At 40.3% G+C, this 25,372-nt stretch overlaps 1 protein-coding gene across 1 annotated transcript in view; it reads right to left on the bottom strand.

The window, feature by feature from the left end:
- The window catches only part of LOC140641090 (transcription initiation factor TFIID subunit 9-like), a 152,151-nt gene that overhangs the window by 16,534 nt on the left and 110,245 nt on the right, over positions 1–25,372 (bottom strand). Inside the window, 1 exon segment of the mRNA XM_072840402.1 lies at positions 15,607–15,680. The gene's annotated coding sequence lies outside the window, so the exon portion shown is untranslated.

Genomic DNA, 25,372 nt, shown 5'->3' with positions numbered 1-25,372 from the left:
CTTCTGCCCTACGACCCAGCAATTGCACTGCTGGGGATTTACTCCAAAGATACAGAGGCAGTGAAACGCCGGGACACCTGCACCCCAATGTTTATAGCAGCAATGTCCACAATAACCAAACTGTGGAAGGAGCCTCAGTGTCCATCGAAAGATGAATGGATAAAGAAGATGTAGTTTTTAGAATTATTTTCAACTGCTTTTGATCTCAGGGTAATGCTGGCCTCTTAGAATAAATTTAGAAATTTTCTTTCCTCTTCTATTTTTTTATTGTTTCAGAAGAATAGGTTATTAACTCTTCTTTAGCTGTTTAACACAATTCACCTATGAAGCCATCTGGTCCTGCACTTTGTTGGGAATGTTTTGATTACTGATCCCATTTCATTGTTAGGTATCAGTCTGTTCAAATTTTCTATTTCCTCTTGAATCAGTTTTGGAAGGTTATGGATGTCTAGGAATTTATCCATTTCTTCTAGGTTATCCAATTTGTTGGCCTGTAATTGTTCATAATATTCTGTTTAACCCTTTAAATTTCTGTGGTATCAGTTGTTATTTCTCTGCTCTCATTTCTGACTTTGATTAGTTGAGTCCTCTTGTCTCTCTCTCTCTGTCTCTGATGAGTCTGGCTAAACATTTGTCAATTTTGTTGAGCTTTTCAAAGAACTAGCTCCTGGTTTCATCTACCTTTCTATTATTTATTCATCTAGGTTTTTAGTTTCTTTTTTAAAATATTTTATTTATTTATGTTAAGAGAGAGAGAAGACTCCCCATGGAGCAGGGAGCCCAATGTGGGGCTCAATCTTAGGACCCTGGGATCATGACCCAAGCCAAAGACAGATGCTTAACTGACTGAACCAGCCAGACACTCTTTTTTTTTTTTTTAGTTTCTATTTTGTTTATTTCCACTCTAACCTCTATCATTTCCTTCCTTGTACTAGTGTTGGGTTTTATTTGTTGTTTTCCTACCTCCTTTATTTGTAAATTTAGGCTGTTTCTTTGAGGGTTTTTTGGCTCTTGACATAGTCCTGTATTGCTGTATCTTCCCTCTTAGAACAGCTCTTGCTTCATCCCAAAGATTTTTGGCCATTGTGTGTTTCTTTTCATTTCTCTCCATACATTTTTTAATTTCCTTTTTGATTTCTTAGTTGACCCATCCATTGTTTATTAGCTTGTTATTTAACCTCCGTGTATTTATGTTCTTTCTATATTGTCCTCTCATACTTGATTTCTAGTTTCACAAGTTTTTGGTCAGAAGAGATGCATATTATGACCTCAATCTTTTTTAATGTATTGAGATTTATTCATGGCCTAATGTGTGATCTATGCAGGAGAAAGCTCCCTGTAAACTTGAAAAGAATGTGTATTTTGTTGTTTTAGGAAGCAACCTTCTGAATATATCCATTACATCCAACTGGTCCAATGTGTCATTCAAAGCCATGGTTTCCTTGTTGGTTGTCTATTTGGATAATCTACCCATTGATGTCAGCAAGGTGTTCAAGTCTTCTACTATTATTGTATTCCTTTGATTTCCTTTATGTCTGTTAATAGCTGGTTTACATACCTGGGTACTGCCATGTTGGGTGCATACAAATGGTGTGCGATTGTTATATCTTCTTGTTGGATTGTTTTCTTTATATTATGTATGTCCTTCTTTGTCTTTTGCTACAGTCTTATATTTAAAGTCATTTTGTAAAAAAAAAAAAAAAAAAGTCATTTTGTCTGTTCATAATATGTTTTTAAAATCGTTTGTATTTCCTTGGTGTTGGTAGTGATCTCTCCTTTCTCATTCATGATTTTATTAATTTGAGTCTTCTCTCTCTTCTTTTTAATAAGGCTGGCTAATGGTTTATCTATCTTATTAATTCTTTCAAAGAACCAACTCCTGGTTCTGTTGATCTGTTCCACAGTTCTTCTGGTCTCGATTTCGTTGAGTTCTGCTCGAATCTTTATTATCTCCCTTCTTCTCTTGGGTGTAGGATCTATTTGCTGTTTTTTCTCTAGCTCCTTTATGTGTAAGGTTAGCTTTTGTATTTGAGTTCTTTCCAGTTTTTGAATGGATGCTTGTATTGCGATGTATTTCCCCCTTAGGACTGCTTTTGCTGCATCCCAAAGATTTTGAACGGTTGTATCTTCATTCTCATTAGTTTCCATGAATCTTTTTAATTCTTCCTTAATTTCCTGGTTGACCCTTTTATCTTTTAGCAGGATGGTCCTTAACCTCCATGTGTTTGAGGTCCTTCCAAACTTCTTGTTGTGATTTAGTTCTAATTTCAAGGCATTATGGTCCGAGAATATGCAGGGGACAATCCCAATCTTTTGGTATCGGTTCAGACCCGATTTGTGACCCAATATGTGGTCTATTCTGGAGAAAGTTCCATGTGCGCTTGAGAAGAATGTGTATTCAGTTGAGTTTGGATGTAAAGTTCTGTAGATATCTGTGAAATCCATCTGGTCCAGTGTATCATTTAAAGCTCTCGTTTCTTTGGAGATGTTTTGCTTAGAAGACCTATCAAGTATAGAAAGAGCTAGATTGAAGTCACCAAGTATAAGTGTATTATTATCTAAGTATTTCTTCACTTTGGTTAATAATTGATTTATATATTTGGCAGCTCCCACATTCGGAGCATATATATTGAGGATTGTTAAGTCCTCTTGTTGAATAGATCCTTTAAGTATGATATAGTGTCCCTCTTCATCTCTCACTACAGTCTTTGGGGTAAATTTTAGTTTATCTGATATAAGGATGGCTACCCCTGCTTTCTTTTGAGGACCATTCGAATGGTAAATGGTTCTCCAACCTTTTATTTTCAGGCTGTAGGTGTCCTTCTGTCTAAAATGAGTCTCTTGTAGACAGCAAATAGATGGGTCCTGCTTTTTTATCCAGTCTGAAACCCTGCGCCTTTTGATGGGGTCATTAAGCCCGTTCACATTCAGAGTTACTATTGAGAGATATGAGTTTAGTGTCATCATGATATCTATTCAGTCTTTGTTTTTGTGGACTGTTCCACTGAACTTCTTCTTAAAGGGGAATTTTAAGAGGCCCCCTTAAAATTTCTTGCAGAGCTGGTTTGGAGGTCACATATTCTTTTAGTTGCTGCCTGTCTTGGAAGCTCTTTATCTCTCCTTCCATTTTGAATGAGAGCCTTGCTGGATAAAGTATTCTTGGTTGCATGTTCTTCTCCTTTAGGACCCTGAATATATCCTGCCAGCCCTTTCTGGCCTGCCAGGTCTCTGTGGAGAGGTCTGCTGTTACCCTAATACTCCTCCCCATAAAAGTCAGGGATTTCTTGTCTCTTGCTGCTTTAAGGATCTTCTCCTTATCTTTGGAATTTGCAAGCTTCACAATTAAATGTCGAGGTGTTGAACGGTTTTTATTGATTTTAGGGGGGGATCTCTCTATTTCCTGGATCTGAATGCCTGTTTCCCTTCCCAGATTAGGAAAGTTTTCAGCTAGAATTTGTTCAAATACATATTCTGGCCCTCTGTCCCTTTCGGCGCCCTCGGGAACCCCAATTAAACGTAGGTTTTTCTTCCTCAGGCTGTCGTTTATTTCCCTTAATCTATCTTCATGGTCTTTTAATTGTTTGTCTCTTTTTTCCTCAGTTTCCCTCTTTGCTATCAACTTGTCTTCTAGGTCACTCACTCGTTCTTCCACCTCGTTAACCCTCGTCGTTAGGACTTCTAGTTTGGATTGCATCTCATTCAATTGATTTTTAATTTCTGCCTGATTAGCTCTAAATTCTGCAGTCATGAAGTCTCTTGAGTCCTTTATACTTTTTTCTAGAGCCACCAGTAGCTGTATAATAGTGCTTCTGAATTGGCTTTCTGACATTGAATTGTAATCCAGATTTTGTAACTCTGTGCGAGAGAGGACTGTTTCTGATTCTTTCTTTTGAGGTGAGGTTTTCCTTCTAGTCATTTTGCTCAGTGCAGAGTGGCCAAAAGCAAGTTGTATTGGGAAAAAGAGAAAAAGAGAGGAGAGAAAGAAGGAAAGAAAAGAGAAAGAGAAAAAAAAAAAGGGAAGAAAAAGAAAAAAAAAAAAAAGAAGAAGAAGAGAAAGAAAAAGAAAGGAGAAAAAAAAGGGGGGTGGGGGAAGGAAACAAATCAAAAAGCAAAACAAAACAAAAACAAACAAACAAAAAAAGAACCACCGGGGAGTATCTTCTGATTCTGTGTTCTTTAAGTCCCTTGGCTTCTCCTGGAAGTTGTCGGTCTAGCTGGTGTTCTGGGGGAGGGGCCTGTTGTGCTGATTTTCAGGTGTTAGCAGTTGGGGGAGCTGCTGTGCCCCTGCCTGGTGCAGGGCTCGGTGGGGGTTGTTTACTCCGTGAGGCCGCAGGAGGAACAGCCCCAGTGGCGGGGCAGCTCTGGAAACCTGGATTCAGCTCCGGCAGGAACTCCGTCTGCAGGGCCTGGAGGCTCCGGGCGGGGCCGCTGATCTGCTCAGCTGGGGCAGGAGCGTCCTTGCTGTCCTGGGCCCTCCCGGCCTCTGCCTGTCCCGGGGGAGGCCGGATCCTGGGCTGTGTCCCGGCGCCCTGTGCTCCGGAGCCTGCGCTGGTGGATTCGCGCTCCCGCCCCGCAGCCCCCTCCGCGGAGCCGCCGCCCGAACCCCTCCGAGCTGCTCCTGGAACCGCGCAGCCCCCTCCGCACGGAGCCTCTTCCTCTGCCCGAGCCCCTCCGAGCTGCTCCCGGGGCCGCGCAGCCCCCTCCGCGGAGCCGCCGCCCGAGCCCCTTCAGCTGCTCCGGGTCCCGCCGGGTCCCGCCGTGCGCGCTGCAGCCCTTAGGGAGCTCGGCGCACTCTCCTGGGCGCGCAGTTGCTGTTACTGTCCCAGGGAGCCGAAGGGCATCCTCGCCCTCCTGGGTCCTGCTCCACCTCCCTGCGAGCCCCTTTCCCCCGGGAAGGTCGGTGCAGCTCCTGCTCCTCCGGGACGGGGCTCTCCTGTCCTGGGGACACTCGCCCCGGCCTCAGCCCGGCTCCTCGCGGGCCCCTCCCCCTTGGAGGCCTTTGTTTCTTTACTTCTTTTTCCCCGTCTTCCTACCTTGATAGAAGCGCGAACTCTTCTCACTGTCGCATTCCAGCTGGTCTCTCTTTGAATCTCAGGCCGAATTCATAGATTTTCAGGATAATTTGAAGGTTTTCTAGGTAGTTTGGTGGAGACAGGTGATTTGGAGACCCTACTCTTCCGCCATCTTGCTCCTCCCCTCCATTTTGTCTGATATAAGTATTGCCACAGGGGTATTCTTCTCATTTCCATTTGCATGATAAAAGTTTCTCCATCTCTTTTGCATTCGATCTTCATGAATTGTTAGGTCTGATGAAATGGGTCTCTTGTAGGTAGCATATAGATAGGCCTTGCTTTCTTATCCATTCAGTCACTTACGTCCTTTGTTTGGAGCATTTAGTCCTCTTACATTCAAAGTAGTTATTGGTAGGTATGTACTTATTATCATTTTCTTAATAGTTTTTGCTTGTTTTTCCAGTTTATTTCTCTCCTTTTTTTCTCTTGCTATCTTCCCTTGTAGCTTGATGGCTTTCCTTATTGATATGTGTGGATTTCTTTCCCCTTATTTTTTGCACACCTATTGCAGGTTTTTGATTTGTGGTTACCATTAGGGTTGCATAAAAATGTTCCACATTTAGCAGCCTATATTAAGTTGCTGGTTAAGTTGACTTAAGTTTCAACCCATTCATTACTCCTCTTGCCACTATGTTTTACATATATATGGAGTCATACTTTAAATCCTTATATTGTGATTCCCTTGAATGATATTATAGATATAATTGATTTTACTTCTTCGTGCTTTAAACTCAAGATTGGGCAGCCCCAGTGGCACAGCGGTTTAGCGCTGCCTGCAGCCCGGAGTGTGATCCTGGAGACCTGGGATCGAGTTCCACATCGGGCTCCCTGCATGGAGCCTGCTTCTCCCTCTGCCTGTGTCAATGCATCTCTCTCTCTCTCTGTCTGTCTGTCTCTCATGAATAAATAAATAAAATCTTAAAAAAATAAAAATAAATAAACTCAAGATTGGTTTTATAAAGGATTATTCCACTACATTTATTATGTTTGCATTTACCTGCGAAATTTCTTTTTTTTACCAATTTTCTTAACCCTGGTTATGGCCTTTACTTTCCACTCAAAGATTTCCCTTTAGACATTTTTTTATAATGCTGGTTTGGTGCTGATGAACTCGTATAAGTTTATTTTGTCTGGGAAACTATCTCCTCTTCTATTCTGAATAATAGCCTTACTCAATAGAATATTCTTGGCTGCACATTCTTTTTCTTTCAGTACTTTGAAAATATTATGCCACTTTCTTCTGCTCTGCAAAGTTTCTGATAAAAAAATCAACTGATGTTCTATGGGGATTCCCTTGTATGCAACTACTTTCTTGTCTCCTATTGCTTTTAAAATTCACCTTTTATCATTATTTTCTGCCATTTTAACTATTTAGGTATCTTGATATGGACCACCTTGGTTTGATTTTGTTGAGGGCTTGCTGGGTCTCCTAGACGTAGATGTCTGTTTCCTTCCTCAGATATGAGAAGTTTTCAGCTATTATTTCTTAAAATAAATTTTCTACCCTCTTTTGTCTCTCTTCTCCCTCTAGGATTCCTAGGTGTGAATGTCATTACACTTGGTGATATCACTGAATTTCCATGACCTATTTTCATTTCTTCTTCTTCCTTTTATCCATCTTCTTTCCTCCTCTTCCTCTTCCTCCTCCACCTTTTCTTCTTCTTCTTCTTCTTCTTCTTCTTCTTCTTCTTCTTCTTCTGTTTCTCCTCCTCCTCCTCCTTTTCCTTCTTTTTCCATTTATCTACTTATTTATTTATGTTTGTTCTTCATTACTCTGTCTTCTGAGTCACTGATCTGTTCTTCTGTTCCTTCTAGTCTACTATTTCTTCCCTCTAGTGAATTTTTAATTTAATATCGAGTTTTCATGTCTGGTTCTTTATGATATTTTCTACCTTTTTATTGAAGGCATCCCTGAGTGAAATCTACATTTTTCTCAAGTTCAGCACCTATATCTATGTCATTACTTTGAATTGTCTATCAGACATATTGCTTAACACTATTTCAGTTAGCTCTTTTGCTGTGATTGTGTCCTGTCTTTCATTTTTCTCCTTCTCCTTATTTCATTAAATACTCTGTGATTCTTTCTATTAGGAAACTCAGCTAGGTCTCCTGACCTTGAAAGCTATGTCCTCATGAAGAATAGGCCCTGCCCTATAGTGCCTTATAGTGCAATGTTCCCTACTCAAACAGAACTAGGTCCATCTGTGGTGTCTCATATGTGTTGTGTGTGCCCTACTTGTGATTGAAATGCATTTGCCTTCATTCTGGTTAGCTGCAGTGGACTCCTTTGCATTTTGTATTGTCCCTGTGCTGCTAAGGAGCCATTCTGGGACTTCCTGGCCCTGTATTTGTGTCAGAGCAGAAGTTTACTCACAGCCCACTTACCAGGACTACTGTCATACCAAACATCAGGGTATTCACCCTAGGTCATCCCCTGAGGCTTTAGTTGCTGTGCATAGCCAGCTGTCAGACCAGGTATCTAGTCTGTCTGTCCTAAAGTTGTAGTGCCCCCCCACCCCATACAAGGCTTTCCCTTTGTGCTGTCACCACTGAGGTTTTTGTTAATGGGCTGGAATAGAAGTCATATCAGATGTCTGTCCCAATCTACTGTTACGTCTGTATTTGAACTTGTATGTTTGATTATCCTCCCTTCTCTGCAGAAGAAAAGTCACTCTGGAGTGGAGTAATGCACTGTTGGGCCTGCTTGCAGAATGATATTCATCAAGAACTTCTTTGGAGGAACTCCTGCTGGGTGGGGTGGATTGATTGAGGCAAGTCCATTAGAATACATGGAGGTGGAGTGCATGGTATTTGTAAGGTAGGTGTTGCTCCATGGTACCTACTGGGGGTAATGTAAAGGATGAGACCTAACTGGGGATACTTTGGAGACACTCCTGCATAAGTGAGGTGTGTTGGATAGGGCAAACACACTACAGCATGTAAGTATGGGTCACGTAGTGTTAGCAAGCTCTGTGGAAAGTGTTCATGCTAGTTCCCTAAAGTGTTCTGGTAACTAGGAGTGGGTGGGGAGAGAGATGTCACTCAGCAGCTCATCTGTTCTTGGAGAAGTCTCCTAGAGATGCCTGTCCCTCCAGTGCACATTCTAATATTAGTAACAAATAACCCAGGGACATTTGAGACCGCTGCTTCTATGCTGTTATCTCCAAAGGGTTTTTTATACTGTTTAAGGTTTGGGGTCAGTATCCTATTGCCCTCTGGCTCTTCCAAAGCTGAGCCAGTTGATTTCTAAAATATCTGATGTTAAACACCACTGATTGTAAAAGCAGAAACAAAAACAAAAACAAAAACCAACAACTCCTGAAGTTAAGCTCCACTAGTTTCAAAGCCAAATGTTATGGGGACTTGACCTTCCAGTGCAGATTCCCCCATGTCTGGATGGATGAGAAATGTGCTACACTTCAGTTTATCTGGAATATATAAAATGTTAACAGTGACCTGACCCACAATTAGCTTTCAATATACAATGGAATATTACTCAGCCATCAGAAAAGACAAGTACCCATTTGCTTCGACATGGATGGAACTACAGCGTATTATGCTGAGTGAAATACATCAATCGGAGAAGGACAATTATATGGTTTCATTCCTATGTGGAATATAAGAAATAGTGAAAGGGATTATAAAGGAAAGGAGGGGAATTGAGTGGGAAAAATTAGAAAGGGAGACAAACCATGAGAGAGTCCTAACTCTGGGAAACAAACAAAGGGTTGTGGAAGGGGAGGTGGGTGGGGGAGGGGGTAACTGGGTGACAGGCACTAAGGAGGGCACTTGATGGGATAAGCACTGGATGTTATACTATATGTTGGCAAATTGAATTTAAATAAATAAAAATTAAAAAAATAAAAGTAATCTGTCATAATTATGCATCCCAACAAAGATCATTAAGTTTACTTCCTCCTTTCTTCATGATGACTCCCAGGAAATGAGTTCATTTGTCCCTTGTATGTAAATTTAGGGCTGATGTGTTAGGAGAGAGGCCTAAGTGGCTTGATAGCTGGAGTTTTCACATGACCATTCTAACAATGCCCTAGTTCTAAGAAGCAATATGTCATCTCACAGCTCCTAAACAGGAGAGAACTTAGGACAATGGTTGGTTTCTGTTTTTTTTTTTTAATATATATTTTATTTATTTATTCATGAGAGATCAGAAAGAGGGGCAGAGACATAAGCAGAGGGAAAAGCAGGCTCCCCACAGGAAGACTAATGCAGGACCTAATCCCAGGACACCCGGGTTATGCCCTGAGCTGAAAGCAGATGCTCAACCACTGAGCCACCCAGGCATCCCGGACAATGGCTGTTTTACCACTGACTCAGCTGGTAAGAAGACTATATGATGCTTTCAGACAGGAGCATTGAGGATTGGGGGTGAGGAGTTTCCACCTACAGCAACTCTCTGGTGATCCAAGCTACTATCCCCAAATTCAGGTCATTAAAAGGAGTTCTGTGTTCAAGAGGAAGTCTCATGGGAAATAAAATATTTCAGGCACAGTGAGATGGTAGTGAAAATGCTGAATGACATGGACTCGCTCCAGATGCCAAAAGTTATGGCCAACAATTACAGCAGCTCTGAAGGAGCTTCAGAAGCCACCTCAGACAGAAACTGGTTGAGTCTTGGATGATGAGCTGATAATGACACCAAATCGCTCACAATCATTGGTCAGCTGGACCTATAGGTCTTGGTCTATAGGTACCTCACAACTCTGTCTCCTCCCCTAGGACCCTAACACTTCTCTACCCTTTTAACAAACCCCTCTTTCACATTATGCATGGCCAGGAGAATCTTTTAGATCTTTCATAAATCCCAGCCAGACACATAAATGCTCTTGTTCACTCTAGGATAAGAATGATAAAACCAAAGCATTAAAACTTATTCCCCTACTTTCACCTTCTACTAAGTTCTTCCTTCTCAAATGGAAGATTCATTTGCCTGTCTCTTCTGGAAACAAGGGAACTTTAAAGAGAACCCCACCACTGTTAAGTATTTGATAACCTTGGTTTTATGATAAATGTTTTCCCAAAGGGACCTATACAAGACTCATTGGATTTTCCTTTTGCTGTTTTAATGAAAACCCATTGGATTGGGAGGGAAAGGCCTAGGGATCTTGAAAAGGTCATAATTTCTAGAGGAAAGGAAGGTTGTATGAGTCCCAGTGATGCCCACATCTGGTTGATGAGGTGAAAAAGGTGGATTTCCTCAGTCCTTACTCTTGTGAGGATAGATGATATCTGGTGGCAAGATGATAAGCAGCCCAGATCATGAGAATGTTAATCCTACATCAGGATGCTTTGAATATCTAAGGCCATTTTAAATGCAATGTGGCCACAAAAATAAGGTCAAGATCTCCCTCCCTTTGAATATTTCACACATTTGTTGTGCATGAGGCAGCACAAACAGTCTTTCATGTTCTGCCTTACTGATTCTCTTCTTTCCTCCTGCAGACCTTTCCTGAGCAGAGGGGCAGCACAGAGTGGTCAGGGAATTGTGGAACACTAGTGCCCTCCAACCTCTGGGGAGAGACTTCAAAGTAATTAGAGGTTTGAAAGACAGCATCCCTATGTGCACCTTTTAAATGATAAAACATCCATTTTATACCAGGAATGGGCAAAGAAGAGGGAACAGTTTCAATCATAGTAACAGCAGGAATAAGAATCCTTCAGCTTTGAGACTGCTATTGCTGATGTTTACCAGCTCCTGTTTCACAGTTTTTTGGAGTATTTGAGTAGAAGTAAAAAACATTATTCTTCCAGCTTACCAAATTCAATTCATCTTTGCTTTCAAATTCCTTCTGAATTTGCCTCCACTTTCATATCTCTTGTCATTGTGCACAGTTCACTGATCTCTCAGCCATTTAATGTTGATAAATTTTTAAAAATATAAACTCTGACTTTGCTCCTTCCCTCTGTTCCTCAGTAGTATCAAACTTTGACATCCTGGTACATTTCCCTAATCCTCTTTCAATTTCCTCTTTCCTGCTGTAGTGTCCTGCTACACACTACATTTCTCACTTAGACATGTTCCCTGACTCATGCATTTCCCTTAGATTGGTGAAGAGGGTATTGATATGAGGTCTGAGGAAAATCATTCATAAAAAAACCAAGGAGAACAATCTCTTGATTGTACCTAACGTTTATTATCTGAGTAAATCAAACAAATGTAAACTACCTCGTAACAGAGATTAAGGAAAAATATGGGTGCAAATAGCTAAGGGAATCCACGAAGAGCCTATGGTGAATTCCCCTTTGCATAGCAATGGATTCTGTATATGGAGCAATGGGTTTTCTCCAATGAAGACATTCTCTCCACTTTAGGGAAGATATGGCCTTGGTGGTAGGTTCTACTCATAGAACACATGTTCTATTCATAGAACACAAGATCTGAGAAGCTTTTCTTATTTATTTATTTATTTATTTATTTATTTACTTAATTTTTAGAGAATCAATTTTTTAAAGATTTTATTTATTTATTTATTCATGAGAGACACACAGAGAGACAGACAGAGAGAGAGAGGCAGAGAGACACAAGCAGAGGGAGAAGCAAGCTCCATGCAGGGAGCTCGAGATGGGACTGGATCCTGGGCCTCCAGGATCACGCCCTGGGCTGAAGGTGGCACTAAATCGCTGAGCCCCTGGGGCTGCCCAGCTTTTTTGTTATTTAGTTAGTCTCTGAACTATGTGTCTGGCATCTTCTGAGACTTATGCTCTCTGAAATCTTATGCAAGAAAATTCTAGCATCATCAATCACTTTGTTCATGAATTTCAAATGTAGAAAATAGATTTTCAAAAGCTGGAAAAGATTGGATGACAGGCTTCCATTCATAAAGCAATGGCCTTCAGTACACTTCATGGCCTTGGCAGCTATGCAGTTATTCTTTAGAAGTAACCAGAAATGTAAGGACTTGATAAAACTCTTAATCTCCTCCACAGACATTACCAGCTTTCTGACAATCCCTTTGACTGATTTCTCATCCAAACCAAAATAGTTCTCATAAACATTCAAACACTTCTCTTGTTGGGACTAATCAAAGTCACTGAAGCAGGCCATAAAGGGGATGGAAGTGAAAGCCAGAGATTTCAGGGAATCCAGCCAAATCCTTTCCTTGAATAAAGTTCTCTCCATCTCAATGGAAGCCTCACCCAAATTGGGCAACAGAATCACAAAGATGTAGCACTTATGAACAGGGAGGTCCTTCAGCAGAGTCTCCTCCAGTATTGGGAAATCAAAGTCATCCAGGTCAAACTTGGAGACCAAGAAGTTGCCTGGCTCATGCACTCTGATGTTGCTGAGAGTAGTCAGGCAGCTGTCTCATATCTGCTGAAGCATTCTCTCCCTTTTCAAGGACCTGGCCTTGTTTTTCCCTTCATTATATAAATCATTATCCACCTTGGTTCTATCAAAGTGGAATTTCTTACCTAGTTCCCTAAAATTTTGGTTCAGCAAAACATCATTAAAGTTATACCATGAAGAAGAAACAATGATGAAGAAATCATAGTTAGCAAATCCCACCATTTTGAGATATGTATGTAGAAGGAAATTGGGGGTTCCAGTTCCAGGCAGGTCCCAGAAGGTCATACTGGGATCCTTTGGATGTTGATAGGGGGGTTTCTTCATGGTGGTCTTAAAAATCCCAACAGTTGCAGAATTCTTCTCTTCATGAATATGACCTCAAAGGGCATTGATGAAACTGTACATCCTAGTTCCAGATTCCTGAATACAGCCATATACAGAGGAGTATTCTCTGCTTCCACAAGTAATTCCTGAGTTATATCAGCCACATCTTTTATATTAACCTCTTGATGACTTGCTTGAATTCTAGAAAGGTTTTCTGAAGAGAGGATCCCCCTGTCTTACTGAGTAATGTGATGAGATAGTCACAGGAGAATTTATATGAAGGAGGTAAGGCTAATCACAGAAAAGGAGATGAGATGTTGGAAGCAGAGTTTGGAATGAAAATCCAGAAATACAGAACATGTAAGAAAGGCCACAAACTAGGGAATTCAGGCACCTTCTAATACAAAGAGAAGACATAGAAATGGATTGTATCCTGGAACTTTTTGAAGGAACCAACCATATGGACACCTTGATTTTAGCACCTGTAAGATTCATTTTAGACAACTCACCTCTAGAACTATAAGCTAATAAACCTGTGTTGCTGTCTTAAGCCAATAAGTGTGTATTAATTTGTTGCACAAAAATGAGAAACTAATGCAGTCTTAATTTTCTTGAAGCCTCAATACAGGAGCCCAATACCTTTCCATTCTATAGGAAAAATCATTCTATAAGAAAAATCAGGCCAGCACATTAGGGAGCACAGAAGAATTGTAGACATAGCTCACTTCCAATCCCCAACAGCAAATAGGGGCATGGATTTTCCTTTGGAGGAGCCTAGAGGCAGAGAAAAGCCCACCAGGATGTATGTTCCACAAGGGGATAGCTCAGCACATAGTCCTTGTGGTAATAATTTCCCTATGGCAGCTTAATATCGATTTACCTCAGCTAATGGGAGAATTTGGGTGGGATTTGGAACATGTGACAGGAAGGACTGAGAAGGTAAATAAGAGCGCTAATTCTCCTGATTCAATTCTGCACTTTGTGAAACATAGGTACCCGATTATATCATGGCAATTCAAGGATGCCATTAGATGTTATTTATGGGGCCTCTTTTCAACTATGAGTGAGGAAACCGTGAATTAAAAATATTTGTAATAGGAGGGGGGGCAAAATTGTGGAGGAGTAGGGGTCCTCAACTCACCTGGTCCCACCAACTTACCTACATAACTTTCAAATCATCCTGAACACCTACAAATTCCACCTGAGATTTAAAGAGAGAACAGCCCAAACACTACAGAGGGTTTTTGCTTCTAGCAAGGTAGAAAGGTAGAAAGGACCAATACCCACTATTTGCTTCAATGTGGGTAGAACTGGAGGGTATTTTTTTTTAATTTATTTTTTATTGGTGTTCAGTTTACCAACATTCAGAATATGTATGGGAGTGTATGTGACGGGGAGTGCCCGTCACCCATTCACTCCCACCCCCCGCCCTCCTCTCTTTCTACCACCCCTAGTTCGTTTCCCAGAGTTAGGAGTCTTTACGTTCTGCCCCCCTTTCTGATATTTCCCACACATTTCTTCTCCCTTCCCTTATATTCCCTTTCACTATTATTTATATTCCCCAAATGAATGAGAACATATAATGTTTGTCCTTCTCCGACTGACTTACTTCACTCAGCATGATACCCTCCAGAGGTATTTCATATTTCATATTTCATATTCTCCAGAGGGCATCATGCTGAGTGAAGTAAGTCAGTCGGAGAAGGACAATCATCATACGGTTTCACTTATATAGTGAATATTAAAAAATAGTGAAAGGGATCATAGGGGAAAGGAGAGAAAATGAGTGGGGAAAATCAGAGAGGGTGACAGAACATGAGAGACTCCTAACTCTGGGAAATGACAAAGGGGTGGTGGAAGAGGAGGTGGACAGGGGGATGGGGTGACTGGGTGACAGGCAAGGAGGGGGGCACTTGACAGGATGAGCACTGAGTGTTATACTATATGTTGGCAAATAGAACTCCAATTTAAAAAATAGTAAAAAAAAAAAAATCCAGAATGAAGCCTTGCCATTTGAAATGACATGGATGGAGCTAGAGTTATGTTAAGTGAAATAAGCCAGGTAGAGAAAGACAAATATCATGTAATTTCATTCATATGTGAAATTTAAGAAATAAAACAAATAAGCAGGGGGAAAAAGAGAAAGAGGCAAACCAAGAAACAGGTAACTATAGAGAAATGATGGTCACCAGAAAGGAGGTGGCTAGGGGGATGAGTTAAGTTGGAGATGGCAATAAAGGAGTGCACTTATTGTGATGTTTATGGGATGTTGTATGGACATGCTGAATCACTATATTGTACATCTGAAACTAATATTTACACTGTATCTTCACTAACTCATTTAAATAAAACTTCCAAGAAAAAGAATTTGTGGATTCATAACAGAATGTCAGGAACACCAAAAATGCACTATGTATGCATTTATTTAAAAATTCATTTTTCAGGACCTACTATATGTATTTTCTACTAGTATTTCAGTTATAAGACCAGGGTTTTGTATGAAGTAACCATAACACTGAGTTATTCTCTCTGCTAACTAAAATATTCCAAATTACTGTCATGCCTTTTCACAAGAAGGATCACATGAGGAAGGATTTTTTAGAGCTGTTTTTCACACTGTCAAATAAATCACTAAATTGATATTTGGTTCAAGAGTGAGTTATGGAAATGTCCCTGAGGACAGTGGGTCAGAATTGCTTTAAGGAAAGCCAAGTCAACTTTCCAGGCACCAGTGCCATGCCAGCACTGAGAATAATTCAGAAGCTAGCTGTCCCACTTTTCCATTTTCATTCTCAACATTCTGATGTAGCTAGGTTTGCCCAGAGCCCTCAGGGTCTTAAAAATCTCTTATTTTTTAAGAAGAACTTTTGCATCACTCACCATGGCCTCAAGGAAATAACTTACCAAAGCAGGATGCCAAATCACCACCCTTGTATCAGAGGATGTGGAAGAGGACATGTATGGAGCAGTAAAAAGCACTAGAAGGAGGAGAGAGGAGGGAAGGAAAAAGAGTTCATACAACAAAGGGTGACTTGAGGTATGCTATTATGAGCAGGGAGAACCTTAGTCCTGGCCACAATGTTGTATCCAGGAGCCTTCCTCTTTCTGTCCAGCCATTGTGTGGACTTCTGACATGGGTGTAAAGTTTGCCCTTGCTCAGGCTATTCCCTTATCTTGGAAAGCCCTTCTTTAAAATGTTCTTCATTCTTCCAGAGTAATTTCAAACCTTGATTATTCTATCCAAACTTTCCTGCTCAGATTATTATTTATCTTGCTTCAGTTTTCTTTATTTGCAATGTTATGAAAATAATACTTCTCCATGGTGGCAAATATACGAAGACAGCACCAGCATTTACCCCCATACCCCTTCCCACCTGTGCTCTGAACCCTCCAGAAATCTCACTTCTGATCCCCTCTGCCTATGTCTCTGCTTCTCTATGTGTCTCTAATTAATTAATTAATCAATTAATTAGTTAATTAATTAAAATCCCACTTCTGATAACCTCCAACCTCATGTCATAGACTGGTTCTCATATGGGGCAGCTAAATAAGGATGTGTGGCTTCTTTCCTCTCAGAAAGATACTGTATATCTTCATGAGGAGACAGAAACTTTTAATGGTTGCAAATGTGTTTTCTACTCTCTAGAAAGTATGCTGGCTCATGAAACAAAGTGTTGAAAGGACTCTTTCTGTTTTTTGAGGAGTAGAAACAGCAGGTGGCATGGATTCCCATGTTCTAAAAAGTAATGCTAGATTATCCACCTGGGACTTGCTATGAGCCACCCCAACTGTCCTGACATTACCCATCACCTGCTTCATACCTGTGTGTAAAAGGGGACAGAAACCAGGTTGGACAAATAAGCCACTTGGAGGACTGACTGGTATATAAGGTGCCATTGATGGAAAAGGTGGTGTGAGCTACTGAAGCAGTACCTGAATGGGATGTCATAAGAAGTAAGCCGTGAAAAGGAGGTCCCTCTGTCGCCTTCCCTGATGTTAATCAAACTGAGTTTTTTCTGGAGTCATGGTCCTATCTTATCATGAAGAATTACAAAAACTTGAGATAGGACACCAGAAGATATTATTTAACCAAGACTAAAGGTAATGTAAAAGATCTGTATACTGTCCCCTACAGAGATTGGGAGTAGAATTTTTATACCAGGAAGCAAGTCACCTCTAGTCCCCACTGATGTCATGCCAGCATGTAGGCTGGAGAGGTATGCTTTGGCAAAATTATGATCTTTTATAATTCTGAATATTTATCTCTTTCCAGCTGCCCCAATGCCAATTTCATACTCATTCCTTGAATGATCACCTGAGTGTCTCCATGGAAAATTATAGGAACTCTTCATTTCTGGGGTTCAGACGTGTCACCAGGGACTAGTGACCTGAAGAATATTCACTCACCATTCAGCATTCAGAAGGTTCCTTAAATGACAGCTGACATGAAAAGACATGGAGGAAACTAAAATGCATATCATATAGAGAAACCAATCCAGAAAGGCTAAATATTACACAATTCCAGCTGTGCAACATTTTGAAAAATGCAAAACTGTAGAATTGATGAAAAGATCAGTCGTTCACAGAGAGTCAGGGGAGGGAGGTTTGAATAGGTGGAGCAAAGGCCTTTAAAAATATACTATTTATTGGACACAAGACAGCAGAAGAGTAGGGGATTTCATCTCATCTGGTCACTTGAATTTAGCTAGGTAACTATCAAATCATTCTAAACACCCATGATTTCAATCGAGATATAAGAAAAGAATTGCTGGAACTCTGAAAGTAGAAAAGTGACCTTTTTGCAAGACAGCTGTGGAAAGCCTTCAAGGAACAAAAGCTACACAGAGAACCAAAAATAGTTTACACTGAACTGGCCCCCTGGCAAGGGGCAGTGCAACTGTATAAAGGCAAAGGCACCTGAGAATCAGCTCAGCAGGCCTCTCCCCGAGAAGACCAACTGGAAGAACAGGTGAACAGGAATTTTCTGGACCATACAGTACTGTAAAAATCCAGCCCTGGGGGAAAATAGTATGTAGAATTTGAGGTTTTTTTTCTAATGATATGTTTATCATTCAGGTTAAAAATTTCCATTTCTTTTTTTCTTTTTCCCTTTCAAGTAGTTTCTTATTTTACCAACCCTCTGTTTTAACTCTTTTTTTAAATTTCATTTTTTACATATACATTTTATAGATATATTCTTCATTTTGGCTTCCTTTCACTCTTTTCAATTTTATTTTTGCACACACACACAGACACAACTTTTTCTTTTTTACAATTTTGGCATTTAGTGTCTTCTAACACACAGACTGAAATACATTCAAGCCAAGTGGATCATCCTGTTTGGTCCACCATGTGAGATTATATTTTCTCTCCCATCCTCTTTATTTTCCTTTTCCTTTTCTTTTTCCTTTTCCTTTCCTTTTCTTCTATGCTTTCCGACTTCTTCTGATTTATCTAGTGTGTATTTCAGGTGGGTCATAGTTAATATTTTTGATTTTGTTCAATTGCTCATTCATTCTTCTCTGGGCAAGATGACCAGAAAGAGGAATTCACAACAAAAGAAAGAATCAGAAGTAATACTCTGCCACACATCTAATCGTTGGGAATATAAGTAAAATGTCAGAGATGAAATTCAGGATAACAATAATAAAAGTATTAGCTGAGCTTGAAAAAATCATTAAAAAATCAAGAAAATCTTAGTGCAGAAATGAGATCTCGGGCAGCCCGGGTGGCTCAGCAGTTTAGCGCCACCTTCGGTCCAGGGCATGATCCCGGAGACCCAGGATGGAGTCCCACGTTGGGCTCCCCGCATGGAGCCTGCTTCTCCCTCTGCCTATGTCTCTGCCTCTCTCTCTCTCTCTCTCTCTCTCTCTCTCTATCTCCCGGGTCTCTATGAAAAAATAAAATCTTTAAAAAAAAGAAATGAGATCTCATAATGATGAAATTAAAAATACTCTAACTGGACTTAGTCTAAAATGGATGCTCTAACTGCAAGGGTATTTGAGGCAGAAGAGAGAGTAAGTGACAAGGAAGACAAGTTGATGGAAATAAAGGATACTGAGGAAAAGAGAAAAGTAACTAATAGAATGTGAGGAGAGGCTCTGAGAGATAAGGGAGGGTATGAAGAAAAAAATCTCAATTATTGGAATTATTGGAGTTCCTGAAGATACAGAGAGAGAGAGAGAGAGAGAGAGAGAGAGAGAATTTATATTTGAGCAAATTATAGCTGAGAACTTCCTTAATCTGGGGAAAGAGACAGGCATTCATATCTAAGAGATAGATAGAGAAGACCCCTTCCCAAATCAATAAAAATAGATCAACACCCCAACATATGATACTGAAGCTTGCAAATTCCAGAGACAAAGAGAAAATCCTGAAATCACCTTTAGACCAGTGGTTCCTAAATCTCCTAACCTAGAAACATTAAGCTGGCAAAAGAACTATCCACAGAAACACAACAAGCCAGAAAGTGCTGGCATGATATATTTAGGGTACTAAATGAGAAAAAAATACAGTCAAGAATATTTTCCAGCAAGGCTGTCATTCAGAAGTGGAGAGATAAAGAGATTCCAGGATATAGAGAAACTGAAAGAAAATGTGACCACCAAGCCACTCTGGAAGAAATATTAAAGGGGATCCTGTAAGTGAAGAGAGGGCCAAGGAGTAACCTGGACCAGAAAGGAACAGAGATAATCTGCAGAAACAGGGAAGGTACAGGTAATACAATGGCACTAAATTCATATCTTTCAATAGTTACTGTGAATGTAAATGTGAATGGACTAAATGCTCCAATAAAAAGACACAGGTGGGTCCCTGGGTAGCTCAGTTGGTTAAGCATCTGCCTTTGGCTCAGGTCATGATCCCAGGGTCCTGGGATTAAGTCCCATGATGGGCTTCCTGCTCACCAGGGAGCCTGCTTCTCCCTCTCCCTCTACCCTTCCTCCTTGCTTGATTTATATCTCTCACTGTCAAATACATAAAAAAGATCTAAAGAAAAAGACACAGCATATCAGATTGGACAAAAAAAGTAAGATTCACTGATATGCTATCTGACTCATTTGAAACCTAGATTGAAAGTAAAAAGATGGATCACATTTATCATGCTAATGGTGCTCAAAAGAAAGCTGGAGTAGCAATCCTCATATCAGAATAATTAGATTTCACATAAAAAAACATAAAAATATCTTACATACTAAGAGATGAAGAGGGACACCATATCTTAAAGTGTCTATCGAACAAGAAGATCCAACAGTTATAAATATTTATGCTCCTAATTTGGGAGCAGCCAATTATATTCACCAATTAATACACAAATTAAAGAAACACATTGTTAATTATGCAATAATAGTAGGGGACTTCAACACCTTACTCATAGCAATGGAGAGATCATCTAAGCAGAAGATCAACAAGGACAAAAGGGCCTTGAATGACACACTGGGCCAGATGGATTTCACAGATATATAAAGAGCATTCCATCTGAACAGAACTGAACACACATTCTTCTCAAGTGCACATGGAACTTTCTCCAGAATACCACACACTGGATCACAAATTAGGTCTCAACTGATACCAGAAGCACTATTATAAAGCTACTGGTGGCTCTACAAAAAAGCATAAAGGACTCAAGAGACTTCATGACTGCAGAATTTAGATCTAATCAGGCAGAAATTAAAAATCAATTCAATGAGATGCAATATAAACTTGAGGTCCTAACAACAAGGGTTAACGAGGTGGAAGAACGAGTGAGTGACATAAAAGACAAGTTGATGGCAAAGAGGTAAACTGAGGAAAAAAGAGACAAATAATTAAAAGATCATGAGGATAGATTAAGGGAAATAAATGACAGCCTGAGGAAGAAAAAGCTACGTTTAACTGGGGTTCCCAAGGGCACTGAAAGGGACAGAGGTCCAGAATATGTATTTGAACAAATCATAGCTAAAAACTTCCTAATCTGGGAATGGAAACAAGCATTCAGAACCAAGAAATAGAGATATCCCTCCCTAAAATCAACGAAAACCACCCAACACTTCAACATTTAGTAGTGAAGCATGCAAATTCCAAAGATAAAGAGAAAATCATTAAAGCAGCAAGAGATAAGAAATCCCTGACTTTTATGGGGAGGAGTATTAGGGTCACAGCAGACCTCTCCACAGAGACCTGGCAGGCCAGAAAGGGCTGGCAGGATATATTCAGGGTCCTGAATGAGAAGAACATGCAGCCAAGAATACTTTATCCAGCAAGGCTTTCATTCAGAATGGAAGGAGAGATAAAGAGCTTCCAAGACAGGCAGGAACTTAAAGAATATGTGACCTAAACCAGCTCTGCAAGAAATTTTAAGGGGGACTCTTAAAACTCCTCTTTAAAAAGAAGTCCAATGGAACAATCCACAAAAACAGGGACTACATAGGTATCATGATGACACTAAACTCATATCTTTTAATAGTAACTCTGAACATGAATGGGCTTAATGACCCCATCAAAAGGTGAGGATTTCAGACTGGATAAAAAAGCAGGACCCATCTATTTGCTGTCTACAAGAGACTCATTTGAGACAAAAGGACACCTACAGCCTGAAAATAAAAGGTTGGAGAACCATTTATCATTCAAATGGTCCTCAAAAGAAAGCAGGGGTAGCCATCCTCATATCAGATAAACTAAAATTTACCCCAAAGACTGTACTGAGAGATGAAGACGGACACTATCTCATACGTAATGGATCTATCCAACAAGAGGACTTAACAATCCTCAATATATATGCCCCGAATGTGGGAGTTCCCAAATATTTAAATCAATTAATAACCAAAGTGAGGAAATACTTAATAATAATACACTTATACTTGGTGACTTCAATCAAGCTCTTTCTATGCTAGATAGGTCTCCTAAGCACAACATCTCCAAAGAAACGAGAGCTTTACACTGGACCAGATGGATTTCACAGATATCTACAGAACTTTACATCCAAACTCAACTGAATACACATTCTTCTCAAGTGCACATGGAACTTTCTCCAAATAGACCACAAACTGGGTCGCAAAACGGGTCTGAACCGATACCAAAAGATTGGGATCGTCCCCTGCATATTCTCAGACCATAATGCCTCGAAATTAGAACTAAATCACAACAAGAAGTTTGGAAGGACCTCAAACACATGGAGGTTAAGGACCATCCTGCTAAAAGATGAAAGGGTCAACCAGGAAATTAAGGAAGAATTAAAAAGATTCATGGAAACTAACGAGTATGAAGATAAAACCATTCAAATCTTTGGGATGCAGCAAAAGCAGTCCTGAGGGGGAAATCCATCGCAATAGAAGCATCCATCCAAAAACTGGAAAGAACTCAAATACAACACCTAACGTTACACATAAAGGAGCTAGAGAAAAAACAGCAGATGGACCCCACGCCCAGCAGAAGAAGAGAGTTAATTAAAATTCGAGCAGAACTCAATAAAATCGAGACCAGAAGAACTGTGGAACAGATCAACAGAACCAGGAGTTGGTTCTTTGAAAGAATTAATAAGATAGATAAACCATTAGCCAAACTTATTAAAAAGAAGAGAGAGGAGACTCAAATTAATAAAATCACGAATGAGAAAGGAGAGATCACTACCAACACCAAGGAAATACAAACGATTTTAAAACATATTATGAACAGCTATACGCCAATAAATTAGGCAATCTCGAAGAAATGGACGCATTCCTGGAAAGCCACAATCTACCAAAACTGGAACAGGAGAAATAGAAAACCTGAGCAGGCCAATAACCAGGGAGGAAATTGAAGCAGTCATCAAAAACCTCCCAAGACACAAGAGTCCAGAGCCAGATGGCTTCGCAGGGAAATTCTATCAAAGGTTTAAAGAAGAAACCATACCTATCCTACTAAAGCTGTTTGGAAAGATAGAAAGAGATGGAGTACTTCCAAATTCATTCTATGAGTCCAGCATCACCTTAATTCCAAAACCAGACAAAGACCCCACCAAAATGGAGAATTACAGACCAATATCCCTGATGAACATAGATGCAAAAATTCTCAACAAGATACTAGCCAATAGCATCCAACAGCACATTAAGAAAATTATTCACCATGACCAAGTAGGATTTATCCCTGGGACACAAGGCTGGTTCAACACTTGTCAAACAATCAATGTGATCCATCATATCAGCAAGAGAAAAACCAAGAACCATATGATCCTCTCATTAGATGCAGAGAAAGCATTTGACAAAATACAGCATCCATTCCTGATCAAAACTCTTCAGAGTGTAGGGATAGAGGGAACATTCCTCGACATCTTAAAAGCCATCTATGAAAAGCCCACAGCAAATATCATTCTCAATGGGGAAGCACTGGGAGCCTTTCCCCTAAGATCAGAAACAAGACAGGGATGTCCACTCTCACCACTGCTATTCAACATAGTACTGGAAGTCCTAGCCTCAGCAATCAGACAATAAAAAGATATTAAAGGCATTCAAATTGGCCAAGAAGAAGTCAAACTCTCCCTCTTCACCGATGACATGATACTCTACATAGAAAACCCAAAAGCCTCCACCCCAAGATTGCTAGAACTCATACAGCAATTTGGCGGCGTGGCAGGATACAAAATCAATGCCCAGAAATCAATGGCATTTCTATACACTAACAATGAGACTGAAGAAAGAGTAACTAAGGAGTCAATCCCATTTACAATTGCACCCAAAAGCATAAGATACCTAGGAATAAACCTAACCAAGGAGGTAAAGGATCTATACCCTAAAAACTATAGAACACTTCTGAAAGAAATTGAGGAAGACACAAAGAGATGGAAAAATAGTCCATGCTCATGGATTGGCAGAATTAATATTGTGAAAATGTCAATGTTACCCAAGGCAATGTACACGTTTAATGCAATCCCTATCAAAATACCATGGACTTTCTTCAGAGAGGTAGAACAAATTATTTTAAGATTTGTGTGGAATCAGAGAAGACCCCGAATAGCCAGGGGAATTTTAAAAAAGAAAACCATATCTGGGGGCATCACAATGCCAGATTTCAGGTTGTACTACAAAGCTGTGGTCATCAAGACTGTGTGGTACTGGCACAAAAACAGACACATAGATCAGTGGAACAGAATAGAGAACCCAGAAGTGGACCCTGAACTTTATGGTCAACTAATATTCGATAAAGGAGGAAAGACTATCCATTGGAAGAAAGACAGTCTCTTCAATAAATGGTACTGAGAAAATTGGACATCCACATGCAGAAGAATGAAACTAGACCACTCCCTTGCACCAGACACAAAGATAAACTCAAAATGGATGAAAGATCTAAATGTGAGACAAGATTCCATCAAAATCCCAGAGGAGAACACAGGCAACACCCTTTTTGAACTCGGCCACAGTAACTTCTTGCAAGATACATCCACGAAGGCAAAAGAAACAAAAGCAAAAATGAACTATTGGGACTTCTTCAAGATAAGAAGCTTTTGCACAGCAAAGGATACAGTCAACAAAACTAAAAGACAACCTACAGAATGGGAGAAGATATTTGCAAATGACATATCAGATAAAGGGCTAGTTTCCAAGATCTATAAAGAACTTCTAAAACTCAACAGCAAAGAAACAAACAATCCAATCATGAAATGGGCAAAAGACATGAAGAGAAATCTCACAGAGGAAGACATAGACATGGCCAACATGCACTTGAGAAAATGCTCTGCATCACTTGCCATCAGGGAAATACAAATCAAAACCACAATGAGATACCACCTCACACCAGTGAGAATGGGGAAAATTAACAAGGCAGGAAACCGCAAATGTTGGAGAGGATGCGGAGAAAAGGGAACCCTCTTACAATGTTGGTGGGAATGTGAACTGGTGCAGCCACTCTGGAAAACTGTGTGGAGGTTCCTCAAAGAGTTAAAAATAGACCTGCCCTACGACCCAGCAATTGCACTGTTGAGGATTTACCCCAAAGATACAGATGCAGGGAAACGCCGGGAGACCTGCACCCCGATGTTTCTAGCAGCAATGTCCACAATAGCCAAACTGTGGAAGGAGCCTCGGTGTCCATCGAAAGATGAATGGAAAAAGAAGATGTGGTCTATGTATACAATGGAATATTACTCAGCCATTAGTAATGACAAATACCCACCATTTGCTTCGACATGGATGGAACTGGAGGGTATTATGCTGAGTGAAGTAAGTCAATCGGAGAAGGACAGTGTATGTTCTCATTCATTTGGGGAATATAAATAATAGTGAAAGGGAATATAAGGGAAGGGAGAAGAAATGTGTGGGAAATATCAGAAAGGGAGACAGAACATGAAGACTCCTAACTCTGGGAAAGGAACTAGGAGTGGAGGAAGGGGAGGAGGGCTGGGGGTGGGAGTGAATGGGTGATGGCAACTGAGGGGAACACTTGATGGGATGAGCACTGGGTGTTATCCTGTATGTTGGTAAATTGAACACTAATAAAAAATTAATTTATTTAAAAAAAAAAACTCGCAAAAAACAGGAGTGCAGATCCCAATGGTTTCCCAGGGGAATTTTACCAAACATTTTCTTTGTATATTTTTTTATTGGATTTCGATTTTCCAACTTATAGTATAACACCTAGTGCTCATCCCGTCAAGTGCCCCCTTCAGTGCCTGAGAGATAGTCACCCCATCCCCCCACCCACCTCCCCTTCCACTACCCCT

This window comes from Canis lupus, chromosome 10, assembly GCF_048164855.1.
Source record: "Canis lupus baileyi chromosome 10, mCanLup2.hap1, whole genome shotgun sequence".
Lineage (NCBI taxonomy): Eukaryota > Metazoa > Chordata > Mammalia > Carnivora > Canidae > Canis > Canis lupus.
This window is presented reverse-complemented; position numbering and strand designations above follow the sequence as displayed.